The sequence below is a fragment of the Solanum pennellii genome, chromosome 8 (genome assembly GCF_001406875.1).
Source record: "Solanum pennellii chromosome 8, SPENNV200".
NCBI classification, from domain to species: Eukaryota; Viridiplantae; Streptophyta; class Magnoliopsida; order Solanales; family Solanaceae; genus Solanum; species Solanum pennellii.
In genome coordinates this window covers 24,658,331-24,674,645 of record NC_028644.1, presented here as the reverse complement: position 1 = coordinate 24,674,645, position 16,315 = coordinate 24,658,331, and the positions used below count along the sequence as shown (strand labels likewise).

The following is a 16,315-nucleotide window of genomic DNA, read 5'->3' as shown; positions in this document are numbered from 1 at the left end:
ATCTTGGTAAATTCTTGTATGAATGATAAACATTATTTCTTGATATCTGTGCTTTGAGTAGCTAAAGTCCGCTATTTTAGGGTGGTAAATACAGTTGATGGTTTAATACAATTTATTTCTAGTATAATAAAGGTTGTATAATGATTTGTGCTTGCATTCTTGTTTTACTATTTTAATGCTTGATCAACATTCGAATAAACTTTTGTCCGCTTTTGCTCTCGGAAGATGAATAGAGGGATAGACCAAAGAATCTGAGAAGTGTGTTAATTCTAGGGCAAAATCTAGAATTTTTATATATAGGATAATCTTATACTTATATACCATACTTGGTTGTTATGCAAGATGAATGTTAAACGTGCCATCATTGGTTCATGCCTAACCCTTCTCAACAATGTAGTTAGGTTGTGATTTGTGGTAGACGATTAGAGATCGGGAGATCGTGATTGTAAAATCAACCTTTCTAATCCATAATGAGGTTAACCCGTCGAATACTAGAATAAATCAATATTATACCAAAAATCAATCTATGCTACAACACCGGGATACCTTTCCTAAGTGTGAGATTGTTTTGTTTGAAACTGTTTGACTAATGTGATTAATTTTTGATAGTGTCTAATTAGTAGTAGTAGTAATAAATGAATTTCTAAAAGTATTTTCAACTTCAGTAAATTTTTTACACTTAAATGAATTATTTTTTGCTGATTTGAAGTCTTTTGGGTTCTATAATTCAGCTCGAAAGAGTCGTTGTACTTCTTGAGTGATGATGTGCACTTGCATGTGTTTTTTGACGCAACAAGTTTTTGGCGCCGCTACCGGGGACTTTTAAATCAGCATATATCTAATTTTGAAGTGTCTAAATTATTTCTACCTTGGCTTCTCATTTTGCAGTTGGTATTAGGTTTTTGCATTGGAAGACGACCAGGACTCGGTAGAACCTCCATATAAACCAGAGAAATTTGTTCATTAATGCAGAAGGCGAAGACGACCCACCCGTCTTGTTCTTTGTGTGACAAGGGAACCAGAGACTCCAGTAGAAAGGAAGGATTAAGACTGACCGATAGAAATGGCAGAAATGAAATTGAGGGCTGTCGGAGTAACATAAACTACCAACGGTATATCAAGTATTCAGAAACTTTACTAGGTGAGAGGTTTGAATTGAAGAAGAACATACTGCAACTACTACACACAAACGACCATTTCACTGGTCTACCTATGAGGACCCACGAGTGCATATTCAGAATTTCCTCAAGATCAGTGACACATACACTCCAATTGGAGTGAACTCTGATTATGTGAGCCTCACATTATTCCCCTTTTCTCTGCTGAGGGAAGAAAAAAGATGGTTGAACTCTGAGCCCGCAAATTCCATAACAACATGGGATGATCTTGTCAAAAAGTTTTTGATAAGGTTTTTTTGCATCTACTAAAACAACCAAGATGAGAAGCAACATACATGCTCTACATCTTCGCATTATATAGGTTCAGCTTCTCAGCGTCCAGCTCACACTTAGATCAATTCCCGATCTCCAGTTCAGCAGAATCAGTGGTGAGTACTATTCCCCTAGGGCAATAATCATGAGTTTATTTTTCATTATTTTAGTCCCTTAGTTTCAAATTTTTTCTAGAGTTGGGTGGGGCATGTCCCAGCATTTCTAGTTAGTTGGAGGCTATTTTCGGACATAGTTAGTTTTAGCTTAGTATTGAGTTAATTTGTTCTTATTATTAAATTCGTTAGTTTCATATATCTCAGTTATAGTATATGAGTATTTTTTCCCGTCTTTTAATTATAATTATAATTTAGCTTCAATATCAATTTATTATGTCTAGTATGCTCATGATCATGCCATTAGGATTAGCTTGGGATAACTTGTTGTCCTATGGTCCGTGTCGATGTCTGGGGGAAAACTCGGGGCGTGACATCAGTTGATGAAGGAGATATGAAGCTCGAAACAAGAAAAGGGAGAAAATGTATATGAGTTTCTCTCAAATATGGAATCCATTTGGAATCAATTAACCTTTTATGAACCAACTCTTAGAAATTCTGATGCTGCTACAAAATCTTTAATTTACCACAGCAATGATAAATTGATTCAATTCTTGATGGCTCTTACTGATGATTATGAACAAACCCGGGATGCATTGATAAACCAACAACCTTTGCCAACTCTTGAAGATGCTCTTCCTCACCTAAAATATTAAGAAACTCATTTGGATTTTACGCGACCAGTGGATAACTCAGTTTTTGCAGCCATTAAAAGAATTGGTGCCAAATTTTGTCGCAGTTGTCATCAAACTGGTCATCCCTTACACGACTGCCCATTTATTGAATGTAATTAATTTAAGAAGGGACATATATATAGTAATTGTTCTCCAAATTGCGAGTATTGTAAAAAGAAGGATCTCTTTATTGAGAATTGTCCTATTCTTCCTCACAACAAAAATTAATCTCATTTGGTTCAGTCTTCAAATCAAGTTCTCGCAGTAACTAAATATTCTGGAACTTCATCAATTGACCTTCAATCTTTCCTTAGTCAACTCAATTCTCTAGCTAGTAACAATCATGCAGCTCTAGTTACTTCTTCATGTAATTAATCTTGGTACTTTGATTAAGCATGGTGTAATCACTTGACATATTCTTCAAAGATTTTCTCTAACCTGGGTACAATTCCTAGATCATCATCCATTTATAGTGCTGATAGATCTAATGTGAATGTTCATTATAAAAGATCTATTTCTTCATAAGTATCTCTTTTCCTGATACTTTCCTTATTGAAAGTTTAAATTTCAATCTTATCTATATGTTGGACAATTATGTTATTTAGGATATGATGTAAGTTTTTCTTCACGTCGTTGTCGAGTGCAAGACCTTCAGACGGGACAAATCATTGTGAAAGACCGTAAAGTTGGGCTTATGTTTGAATTCACTAGTCTTCATATTCCCCAATAATCTCTGCTGTCACGATTATGTGTTGTTTCTTCTAGTGTTCCTTTATCATTATGGCATCAACAGTTTTATCATTGTTCTGGGAGTAATCTTCGTTCTTCAGTTTCAAGTGGATTTTTCGGTAATGTTTATGGGAAAATTTTGGATTGTTTTGCATGTAAGAGTATAAACAACCTGCTTTACCTTTTAATAAAAGTACTTCTATTTCATAGTTTCCTTTTGATTTAATACATTCTGATGTTTGGGGACCTTTCCCTGTGCCAAGCATGATTGGATCCAGATACTTTATCATTTTTATCGATGATTTTCTCGATTTACATGGATATATCTTATAAAGATCGTTTGGAACTACCTCAAATCTATATTAATTTAGCCACAATGGTTAAAACTCAATTTGGCAAGATTATCAATGATTTTCAGTGTGACAATGCCATGGAATATTATGATTCCAAACTTTTGAATTTCTTATCTGTAAATGGTAAACTTTCTGAATTCAGTTGTCTCAGTACCTTCCAACAAAATGGACAAGTGGAGCATAGGCATATGCATATTCTTGATTCTGTTCATGCATGCTTATTTATCCGTTTTCACTAAGCACTGTTGGGGTGAAGAAAGCCTTACTATAGTGTTTACTATCAATAGAATCCCATCTTTTGTTCTTGGAAACATGTCTCCTTATGAACGTCTATACAAGGTAGCTTTTGACTACACATAACTTAAAGTATTTGACTCTGCTTATTTTGCTCCAACCACTCGAACATACAAATTAGAACCTCATTCTCGATTTTCTTTCTTTCGAGGATATGGGATAGAACATAAAGGTTATAATTGTTGGGATCATGTGTCCAGTCGTATTCATATGTATCGACATGTTGTAATTTGGGAACATACTAAATTTTCCTTAATGTCAATGTTTGAGTCTATTCCATCAAGCGAAGTGATATTCTTTTCTAATCATTATGTTGAGCTTTTTCAAATTGATCTTAACGCAGGTTCATCTAGTGAGTCAGAGATTACACCCCACAGTTCACCTATTTCCCTTGTGCAGTTCCATCTGATGGTCCAATTCATGAAAGTAGTACAACATCCAACTCTCATAATCAATCTCCAATTGATAGTTACACTCTCATATGAATGTTGATTTATAGGTACCCTCATCTTCTCTTCTTCCTTATAACACTTCATCTAACCATCAAGAAAGAGAAAACAATCCTCCTAGTTATCTTTGTGATTATCAATGTTATTGTACCAAGCTTAATTTACATAAGCCTAGTACATTAAAAGAGGCATCTAGTGATCCTTTTTGGCAGAAAGCTATGAAAGAAGAGTAACATGCCTTTTAAAAAACTCATACTTGGGATTTAGTTGACCCTCCTTTTGATTAAACTCTTGCTGATTGAAAATGTATCTATAAGATGAAGACACGATCTGATGATCTGTTGAATATTATAAGTCTCGATTAGTTACGTTGCTTGAGGATTCACCCAGGAGTATAGAATTGATTTTGAGGAGACCTTTGGTCCAGTAGCTCGTGTTACCTCTATCCCTGCCCTTCTTTCTATTGCTGCAGCTATACGGTGTTGACTTTCTCAAATCGATGTTAAAAATGCTTTTCTAAATAGAGATTTGGAGAAAGAGGTTTATATGAAACCTCCACAAGGATACAATTGTCCTCCAAACAAAGTATGTCGTCTTTGTTGTGAATTATATTGTCTGAAACAAGCTCCACAAGATTGGTATGCAAAGTTTAGTTCAACATTGAGCAAATTGGGATTCTCTTCTATCCCACATGATACTTCTCTTTTTATACGCAAGACAACAAAAGGTATTGTTCTTTTGATTCTTTATATGTATGATATTATTATTACTAGTGATGATACTCCTGGTATTTCAGAGGTTAAAGAAGTTTTTAGTACTAATTTTTAGTTAAAGGATTTGGGTCTCTTAACTATTTCTTGGGCATCGAAGTTCTCACGTTTAATAATGAGATTTCTCTATCTCAAGTTAAGTATGCTACTTATTTGTTATCAAAAGCAAGCTTTAGCAATAATAAATTGAGAGCACATCTCTTGAGCCTAATGAGTGATTTTCTCCAAGCAATGGTACGTTGTTTTCTAAAGCCACTCATTATCTGACACTTGTAGGTAGTCTTATTTATCTGAAATTTACTCTTTCAGATATTTCTTATGTTGTACACATAGTTAGTCAATTCATAGTTGCACCTTGCTCTATTCATTATTTTGTTGTTCTGCGAATTCTTCGTTATGTCAAAAGTACTATTTTCCATACTTTTCAGCAAATTCTTCTCTTGAATTAAAATCATATGCTGATGTTGATTGGGGACGTGATCCCTTTGATAGACATTCTACTACAAGTTATTGTATTTTTCTAGGAGATTCTCTTATATCTTGGTGAAGCAATAAACAAACCTTAGCATCCCGATCAAGTACTGAATTTGAATATCGCGCACTTGCTGATACTATTGTTGAGATGTTGTGGCTTCATTGGTTATAAGCTTACATGAGTGTTCCTTCATCTTCTATCACTACTCTTTATTGTGATAATCGTAATGCCATTCAGATTGCTCATAATTATGTATTTCATGAGCATACAAAGCATATTGAGATTGATTTTCATTTTACTCGTAAGAAAATTGATCTTCGTGCCATTCGATTAGCTTCTATTGGGTCCTTAGATCAACCAGCTAATGTTTTCACCAAGCCTCATCTTCCTAGACGTTTCCAAGAATTGGTGGCCAAACTCATTCTTATTTGTTCTAAACCATCTTGAATTTTAGATGGGATGTTAAAATTTGATAATATTGTATCGACATTCTAAATATGGGTAGAGTATAGGTTTTAATATACTAAATATGTTAAAATATATATTTAGACATTAAAGGTATTTTATTTTCTTTTGCTTCTTAACTTCTTATGTATAAATATGGTTATAGTCTCTTTTATTCATTGATGGATAGATTTATCAATTCTCCAATTTTCTTGTTTTTCTCAGTCTCATTTTGTAACAAAGGAAGAAGTTAATGAATTTGCGATACACGAGAATGAAATGTTAATAAGTTACTGGAATGTGTATAACCTTAAATGACTTCATATATTACCGATAATATCGAACATGACTCTAAACGGAGTATACTGACAAGGTGTAGTGGATGGAAAATTTAAAATGGATATTTACTATGAAGTCAACATATCATATTATGAGACGTTTTAGAGCTAATTTGGAGTGGGTGAACTATTTAAGGATAAAAGATCTTCCTTTTAAAATTGCTTTGTTTCATCAGAGGGTTTGGAGGAAAAGAATTTTAAGTAATTACAATCTTTAACGTATGTGGAAACAAATAGTCTCCAAATACGATTATTGTGTAAAGGGAGAAACAAAGACATTGACACATTTGTTTCTAATAGCCCCCATAACCCAAAAGCTATTGAGGAAGTATTCATCATTTTCAAGGTTTTATATTGAAGGGTTTCATCTACATATATCAAATGGTGGGAACTAAAGGAAAATACAAAGATTCCATTGGATAAGAAACATTTCACATCACTAGAAAAGTTTGTTTGACATGATTAGGGATACACCCAATTCATGAGGAGGATAACTTTCATTAGTTTGATTAACATCCAATTTTGGTTTCTAGGAAATTTACAATTACACACAACTTAAGATAGCATAATATCTAAATTTTCTATCATCTAAATTAATTATTAAATTTTCTCCTTTTATTCCTTTTCTCTCTCTTCACCTCTGGATACATCCTACTCATTCTCCTCACACCATGTTTAACTCCCCAAAACCACATCTACAATTTCTCAGTGTATCAATCATTTCTTCAAACTCCGCAATTTTGAATTACAAGTGTATTATTCTAGAACATATCTTCAGTTTAAAATTATAATAACAGGGTAGAGGAATTTCTTCATCATCTATTGTGTTTTCAATATATAAGAATTTTGAATTAACATAGCTTCAATTTACTAATGTAATGTATCTGTGAGCAATGAATATACTGTTTCTCGTCAAAATGATTCGGATACGGATGGTTTTGGTAAAAATATATCAAAACATTGCATGTATCCTTAAATGAAGAAGAAATTCCAGACTATGAAATTATGAAAGGATGCTAATTCTAGTTCGAAATCACCGATTGCAAAAGCTTCATAAAGGGGGAGGGTGGAGTCGAGAGTGTCACCACACAACCTTCTATATTCAAGATTTAAATTTTTAATGCACCTTCTTGATATTTATGTATTTATTTATGTACCCTGTTTATGTTTCAACTATCAGATACACTAAAATTTTGTTGTGTTTATGGTTGAACTATTAGATGCACTACAATTTTGTTGTGTACAATATATCAAATAGAAATATTATTATTGATACATAACCCCAATCACTTTAAACATAAACCAATATTAATCATGTTCATAATTATGTATCGAATATATAAATATGAAAACATTAGAGGGTGTTACAACATGGCCATCTCTATCCAATATTCAAATTTTAAATGTATTTGGTTGATATTTGTGTATTTACTTATATCATATTTATGTTTCAACAATCAAGTGCATTACAAGTTTCTTATGTTTTGTGTATCATGTACAAATCTTATTTTTGATACACTACTCCAATTACATCAAGCATAAATCAATATTAATCACATTCATAATTATGTATCTAATACTAAATTTTAAAAAATTAATTATATTTTAGTAACTGATCGATACATATACCCGTTTTTATTTATCTAAAAGGGTTATGTATCGAGCTATGTATCTGAAAAGGAAATATTGTCTCTAACAATGACTTTATCACTAATGAACGATTTGCTTGAACTATTTTAAAATTTTGAATTTGTTATGACTTATGATGGATTTATTATGCGTGATTTAATGTGATTGAGTAAATTATGGGAGGATTAATTAATTTTCCGTTATTTTCCTTTTTTATAAAAGAAACATATTCTTAGTAATGTATCATTTGCAATGAATTTGAGAACAGTTAAAAATTTAAAAACTTCGTGATTGCGGAACTTCTCGAATAAGATGTAGTTATCCCTTATTTTCATGTGATTTATGTACTTCATTCAATCTTTTTTTAGTATTAGCATTCATTTCAAGAAATAAAAAGATGATTATTTTGTTCGAAAACATATGTTGTAAATTCAACATTCAACCTTCCCTATGACTCATATTTTATTTTGGTAAGAGTTCACAATACTAATGGTATTCATCTACTACAACAGAAATGTATATCGCAACTCTACATAAATTCTACAAAAGTCCCTTAAAATGATAAGATTTTGGATACATGAGAAAACCTGCGGATACATAGGTGACGGATTGTAAATAGTACATTACTTAATGGGATGAATGTATCTAAGAAGGGAGGTATGTCGTCGAGAGGGGATAATTGATATCGAATTCTTTAAATAAGTCAAATGTTGAGTCTTCCGTTTCTACCTGTGTTGTGCACTAGGAGGGAAGCATTTACGTAGACTCACACTTTTTATAACTTTCTATAGGAGAAATGCCTAATCATAAATTACTATATTCATTGTTTTCGTAAGATTATAAACTACTATATTTATGACCATTTGAGATCATAAATTAAAGTAACTTTTGATAGAGAAACTAAAATAAGTTCCCTATGGTTCATCAAGGAACTAAAAACTTCATTCTTATAAACCTCACAGAATATGAGCAGCCCACATATGATTATAGAGCACACTTTTGTCTCACTAGGTATGAGTGGTCCAAAAAACGCTATCAAGTAGATCATTTAAATACACTATGCAGCAGACCATGCACTTGAGTGACAACAGAAAGGTAATACCAAAAAATATGTCAAAACAGAGTTAGAACATTATGAATGTAGAGATTGTTTACTTGATCTGTTATTTGCCTTCTCTCGGTCTCATCACAACCTAGTTACCTAAGTCCGTCACCTTGTAGAATCTCCTTTCTTTATCTACCAAAAATCACAAAAAGAGACTTGAATGCTTAAATGGCATAACCCTCTAGCAAAAATTATTGAAACACATCCAAATAACACTCCAAAAATGTAAGATACTTGTCAATTTTATAAATTTACTAAGCTCTGCAAACTACTACAAAAACAACTTTTAGGAACATTTCTTTAGAAGCAATATATAAATTTCCGCTAAATGCTCCCTATATTCGAGTATTACCGACATTTGGGCATTTTCTAGGGGAAAAAAATATAATTACTAGGGATTAAAAGTTAATTCTGGTATATAATTTTTACTTAATATATATTCTTCCTAAAGTTTATTTCCTGGTAAAACCCCTCTACTAACAAATTCACCCACACATATTAAGGGAAACCTCTCTTCCTAATCCTCCAAATTTACCTAAATGAATTAGGGAAAACCTCTCTTCCTTATCGGCCATGCCGCAAACTCGTCGCTCTTGTTCATACCAGTGAATCTATGTACTCTCCTTGTCTCTGTTGCTGCTCTCTCACTAGGTATTCTATTTTTTATTTTTCAAATGCATCTCTCTTCTATTTCCTCTACCCTTATTGAATTGATGTAGGTTCATGCACTCTCTCTTTGCTTTTTTGATCGACTGATTTGGTTAATCACATACGTATGACTATGTGTAATGATAAATTTGTTATTGATTTCTTATTGATTCATTTTTCAATGAATTTTTTTTTCATCCGTTAAAAAGATCAATTTAGAGTATTTGTATTATTATGATTTGCGATAGAGATGATTTCCATAGACCCTCGGCTTAAAAAAAGATGTTTCTGAAGCAGTAAAGTTGCGATCTTTTACATAAATGCACCACCTCTTTTTAAAACGAAGTATCATATTGTATAAACTAGTAAATAGAACTAGTTGTTTAACTTAAAAAAAATTTGAGTTATTTTTAAAAAATAGTAAAACCCTAACGCCACCCCCAAAATCTTAAATTATCCCATTTTGAAAGTTCAAAGTTTTGTATTCTCGATAAACTGAATCAAATCTGAACAAGAGCTCCATTTATCTGATCAATCGGAAATGGAGGTACATCCCAATCACTCTTAACAAATTTATATGTTTGTACTTCTCTTTCTCTTAAACTCTCTTTTCGTTATTATTTTTTAGGGTGGATCGTTTCGTGAATAAGTATCAAACCAAAAAGGTGAATTCATCATGAATGAAAGCACTAGAAGTACAGAAATCAACAATGACGAATTTTCCCACTTTCTGATAAACCGTATGTTGTTATGATTCTTACCAAGAGTAGTGTCAAGCCCATCTAGAGTTTAGTAACTCTCATTTCCTCCCTCCTGTTTCTATATAAAACTCCCTCTTTTTGTTAGTGTTTACTCACAAATTTTTCTTTGTAGTGGTGATTCTCAGCCTTAACTAGAGGTTTTCTTATGATACAAAGTCATCTTTGTAAGAACGCTTAATAAACTAGTGTTGGGTTTTTTGGGGTGGATATGAATTTAGTGGGACTATAGTTATTTGATGTGCAACGACTTGGGAGTATACCTAAAAGTAAGAGCACCCTTAAGTCGCCACACGGCATACTGGACCTCTAAGAGGTCTTATACAAGCCCTTAGTGTCAAAGCCCTGACATAATTTTGAATAGTAATTATAGTCTATTACAATGTCTTTTTGAAAGGAAACTAAAACATAACTATGTCCTCAAATCATATGAGGGCATACAAAGTATTCTGGAGAGAATGTTATTCGCAAGCTTTGCTTCTAAGAGACTCTTCGTTTGCCACCAACACTTGTAGAAATAGAACAACATATGGAATTAGCACATTGAATGCACATTAGTTCATATAATAATCCCGACAAGGTCATGTTCATAACAATTATAATGCATAGACACCGCCACCATAAGTGTGTCATACCAATCAATATAATCCAATATCAATTCTATACTAAATGGAGGAATTAGGTCAACTCACAACCTCCCAATCATCATCATCACCATTCCTTAGCTTTTTCAACCAATACACTTTACAAAGGCTTTTACCAATAGTCATGTACACAATAATAAGCCAACAACCAATCCATATCAATGATCCACAACATAAAATATGAATATTATCATTATATGGAAGGTTATAAATAATTTTATTATGATGTGTATATAATTCAATAGTCCAATACAATCTACACATGAATTCACTAAGATTATGTAATGATCAATTCACCCACTTTAGAACCAATATTAGGAATTCATGGAATACATGGGTTCATGGAATTTTTTTATCTTAAAACATTAAATTAACATAAATTACTTCACGAAACATTGATTTAAGATTTTTCATGCAAGAACTCATACTTAGAATTAAAAATAGGAATTTCTGTGTTTTTGAGCATCTTTGAAAAGCCATTGAAATTGGCTCCTTGAATGGAAAAAGAGTCAGGGATGAAATCACCATACCTTGATTGAATAAATACCACAAAATTAGTCTTGAAATCTTGGAGAGTTTGACCTTCTTCCTTGGAACTTGAAGGTCCTTCAATGGAGGATCTAAATAGAGAGAGAATTTTAGAGAGAATGGAGAGCTTATAATTTTTTATTCTAATTGAGGGTTTGGGTTTTTTATTAGGGTAATGGTTGTATAATGACCTAAAATCCATATATAATACACCCCCAAAATACCCCTGCATTAAGTGGACCTTTTCAGACAAGTCAAACTTAACTTAAATTTTAGGAATTATCGTCGGGGAACAAGTCTGCGTCACGGAGCTGTTCCCTCAACATTTTTCAAAATAGTTTTTGGGACAGTAGAGTCCGAATATGTTGACAGAAAATTTGGCCCTTGGTGAACCATTTACGCGACGCGGACTTGTTTCATCCATGCACAATTTGATGCCGCCTTGGGAAGCGTGTTGACCAAGGTTGGGTCCTTCTCAAGGACCCCTAGGGTGGTCCTTGGGGATTAGTAACCAGAAGTTTTTACCCTAAATATTGTAATCTAGGTGTTAGGGTCATCCCAACTAATTTTAGACTCCAAAAAACACTTAAAAAAACATACAACATTCAAGGACACACTAGCAGACACTCAAGACTAGTTTTTGTACCTCTTTGTCGTCCTTCCACGTTTTGACTTCCAAACTCTACAAACGAACTTTTAATGCTAATATTTATTATTTTAACACCTTATTAACTCATTAAACCCTTGTGATGCTCTAGATAACCCTAGTTCATTTTGATAGTCATTACATGATGGAGAAATGATTTCCTCTCCCTTACAAACTTTATTAGTCACAATTTAATTTTTATAAATAAGAGATATTCATTTCTAAGAAGGTCTTCTTTTTATTTTATCAATTGTATAATCTCATTTCCATGGTAATGAAAATGTCAAGACTCGGGCTACCCCCTAGGAGCGTCACAACGTACTTGACTCCGAAGGAGTCTCATACAAGCCCTTAACCATCAATACATAAGACATAAGAATAATGCGGAAAACTTAAAACATTTACATTAGAAGTACAACTTTCTTCACATATGAAAAATAGGAAGCTAGACTTGTCTCATTACGCCATCTAAACATAAGAGTACGAAAGTTAGTACTCATTCATTATATCAATAGTAAGTCTTATCATAAGGAAATACAATATAGTCCTTAACAAGAAAAGTAAACTAGAACTAGAACCTATAACATCTCGTACTCAGAATTGAGATCTCACCAAAATTGTGAGGTATCAGTTTTCTTCAAGAATGGACTAAGGGCACCTCAAAAGCATGAACATACACTCATAGGAGATGTAGAAGAGAATGGGTTAATACAAAAGCACTAAGTATGGAAACATGCATAAAAATACATAATTATTCTGAAAAAATACATCTTACTAAAAATGATGAATTTATTAAGTTGGAAAACCATTTATGCACATGAGGACATAATACAAGTCATAATAGCATTCTCATACGAGTTTTCATAAAATAGTAGGACCATAACCTTAGCAACATAGAGTTTCCATTTCATTAGATCATATGTAGAAGACTTGGCCTAAACTAGCGGAAGGTCTCTACCTCATTAGACATATCTGCTCGTTGCTAAGCATTATTCTCCAACTTATACATAGTTAAGGTGAATTGTAATTTCATTTATGAAGGAGTAAATTACCTTTCATTCCATTCAACCCAACTCATACATAGCTCATGGATTCAACATGGTGAGAACTACCTTTCACCTTAGGATCATCATATCATCATCTAAGACAATTAATGCATAATGAATTCTAATAGTAAAAGAAACTAGCCTTTCGAAAATACAAATCTCACACCTTAGTCAATAGATTTTCACCATTCAAGTGGAACATAACTTCATACATAAATACATAAAAGTAAGATCCTCCACCTTATAAGTGGATTAAACTATTCATATGTCAGAATCTTGGACATAGGATTGCCTTCATAACTTCCCTTCAAGGCCATAATTCATTATTCAACACTTACAATTTACCTTTCAAGGGTCATAGATCATATCTTATAATTACACTTAGAATTAATACTATAGGAATGGAATAAACAATATTAATTACTAAATCAACATACATACTATTCCCAAATATTCATAATTCATAGAGAAACACATCATAATTTTCATAAAGTTGAGGACATGGTAAAACACACGGCTTCAAGGGAATTTAGCAATAAAATCCTAATTACACGTCAATTTCATTATAATATAAGGGAAATTATATCTATTAAATTAACCTTACGTTTAGGCTCTAGTTCAAGAGTTCAACCTAGCATTTTTCGAAGTGATACAGAATATCGGGTGGGGGAGGGGGGGAGAATGAATTTTTAATTTGCAGTGGCGCATTCAAGATTAAATGTTCTTTGTTCTATACTTAATGTATAGGTTCAAATATATATATTTATAAGGTTAGAGTTGGAAAATTTTGTTTTTTCGGATTCTTGACTTTTATTTTGCAAAATATTTTTGAATGTTTGACAGTACTTACAAAAAAAATGGAAGAGCTTCCTTTTGTTGGAGCCCCTGCAATCCTTACTTGTGGTGGAAAGAAGAGGAACTTGTTTTATGGTGGAGCCAAAACTAAATACAAATTTATTAAAGGATGGAAAAAAATTGTAGAGCATAAAAATCTAAAAGAGGGGAAGGACTTGTGTTTAAACTCTTAGAGCGTAACTCTAACAAAATCAAATTCAGAATTCAGATTCTAAGAGAAGATTTTCCAGCTGAATTGGTTCCTGAAGATATGGATGGTATAAACACTGACAACCAAATAATAATTGATTACAAACTTTTTCATTTCTAGTAGAAATTTCAATTTTCATGATTTTTTATCGAGTACCTAGTTTCAATTTCAAAAAATAAAAACTTTATCAATTCCAATATTGTCATGTCTGATGTATGCCTCATTTTATCAATACTGTTTTTGTGGGTTTTGTGTTTTAATAATGTTGATATTATTTATAATAATATGTAATACATTACTACGCAACACATGTGCAGAGATACTAATATATTAAATGCTAATATTCGAAGCAATTCATTTTGAAATTTCTATTTTTTAAAAACTTGCAAATCTAAAATTTCCTTCTTACATTAACTAATTCAAAATTCAAATTTAAGAAATATTTGCATCTGAAACTGAATGATTATGCCTAATCAAGTGCCTATGATAAAAAATTGACATCCTAACTATAGTCGGATGTGAATTTATGCTTCTGTTTAATCACATTGTCGACATTGAATCATATCGTAATTTAATTTCTTAAATATCCTCACATGAGAATTGTTTTTCCTCGTCTTCAACTGATAGGAAATTTATCCATGTAAATATTGAAAATTCAATTTAATAAAATAAAAAATTGTAAAGTTAACAATTTAAAGCAATTTAAGAGAGAAGTGAAGAAGGGGTTACTAATTATATATTTTGAAAATGTAATATGGATGAAGAATGTGGTTAGGGTTTGTTTTAGATATTTTGAAAAGAAAAATAATTGAAAAAATTTAAAATATGATCGATTGAGCCTTTTTGAATGTTATCCCAACGACGGAACAAATTGAAAACCAAATTCTTAAAAAAATAGACAGTTGAATTTATTTGTCTTATGAGTTATAAGTTATAACAGATTCTAACTTATAACTTGCAACTAATCTTATGGACCTTGGTTTAAAGCAATCAATCTGTGAAGTTCGATCATAGCATGACCATATTTTTTCACGAAAATGCTATTTTGATACTTCTTATTTATGTTGACGACATTGCCCTTTTTGGATCCCCACACAGGCTTGTTTTTGAATATAAAGCGTCCATGAAATCTATGTTTTAAATGAAAGATCTTGTTCTTATTTACTCAATTGACCATTACAAAACAGTTGTGCAGATCTACTTTTTTTATCTGGTGTTTGGTAGCCACATCAGAGTCCGATTCAATTCGAATTCAGACCATGAAGTTTACACTAATGAGGGGTATAGCGCTATCTAACAAAGTAGACTCCATACCCAAGGGACTCAAACCCAAGACCTCTAGCTAAGAATGAAGAAGTACCTACCACTCCACACAACCTTGTCGGTAGATTTGTACATCTCTTTATTTTTCTATAGTTTAGTTTTATACCACCTAATAATTGCAAAACAGCCTCTCTTTTTTCCTCTTAGGTTATTCACCTAATTAGATCTTCCTAAGCACACTAGTCTCTACATATAACAATAGAGAATCTTGTATGCCATATATGAAGCACTAAGCCAAATTTGAGATCTCTTGTCTTCTCCTATGAAAACAATTTGATGACAGATAATCTAATGAATATTCTTAATTGGTAAAGGTATAATTTTCCAACACTATTTGGAAGAATGTCCTTCTCTTAATAGCAGTATACATAAATGTATTATTTACATTGTTAATATATAAAAGAAATATAACAACACTTTTATCAATATCTAGACTTCAAAATTGGTGTTTGCCTTTAGTGGTAACATAAACACTAGTTGAAAAAAGAGAGTTAATTTTGCACATATAAAATAAATATTAATTTTATTATTAAAGTTATATTTTCTTTATGTCACATACTTCAAAGATATATTTGACTCTTTTAATTTAGTTTCCTATTATTTGGAGGGTTAAAGACTACTAAAACAATAAACTAAGTTACTAACTTACTACAAACATTTGTGTTGCGGTGGTAATGAGTTAATACTTTTTCATGCTTGATTAGATTTTACGGATTATTATGGTAAGAATAAAATTATTTTTGTTGAGAAGTGTTTAATTCTCAAGATAGCATTTTTCAATGTGAATCGAATTATCAGAAACCAAAGCGAGTATCATATATCGAGTGAAAGTTTTTAAAAAAGTAAGTAGATCAATAACTACTTAAATTTATAA

At 32.0% G+C, this 16,315-nt stretch overlaps 1 pseudogene; it reads left to right on the top strand.

Moving 5' to 3' along the window:
• LOC114078412 overlaps positions 1 to 14,238 on the top strand; it is a 29,814-nt pseudogene extending 15,576 nt beyond the window's left edge.
• Positions 14,239 to 16,315: the final 2,077 nt, after the last annotated feature.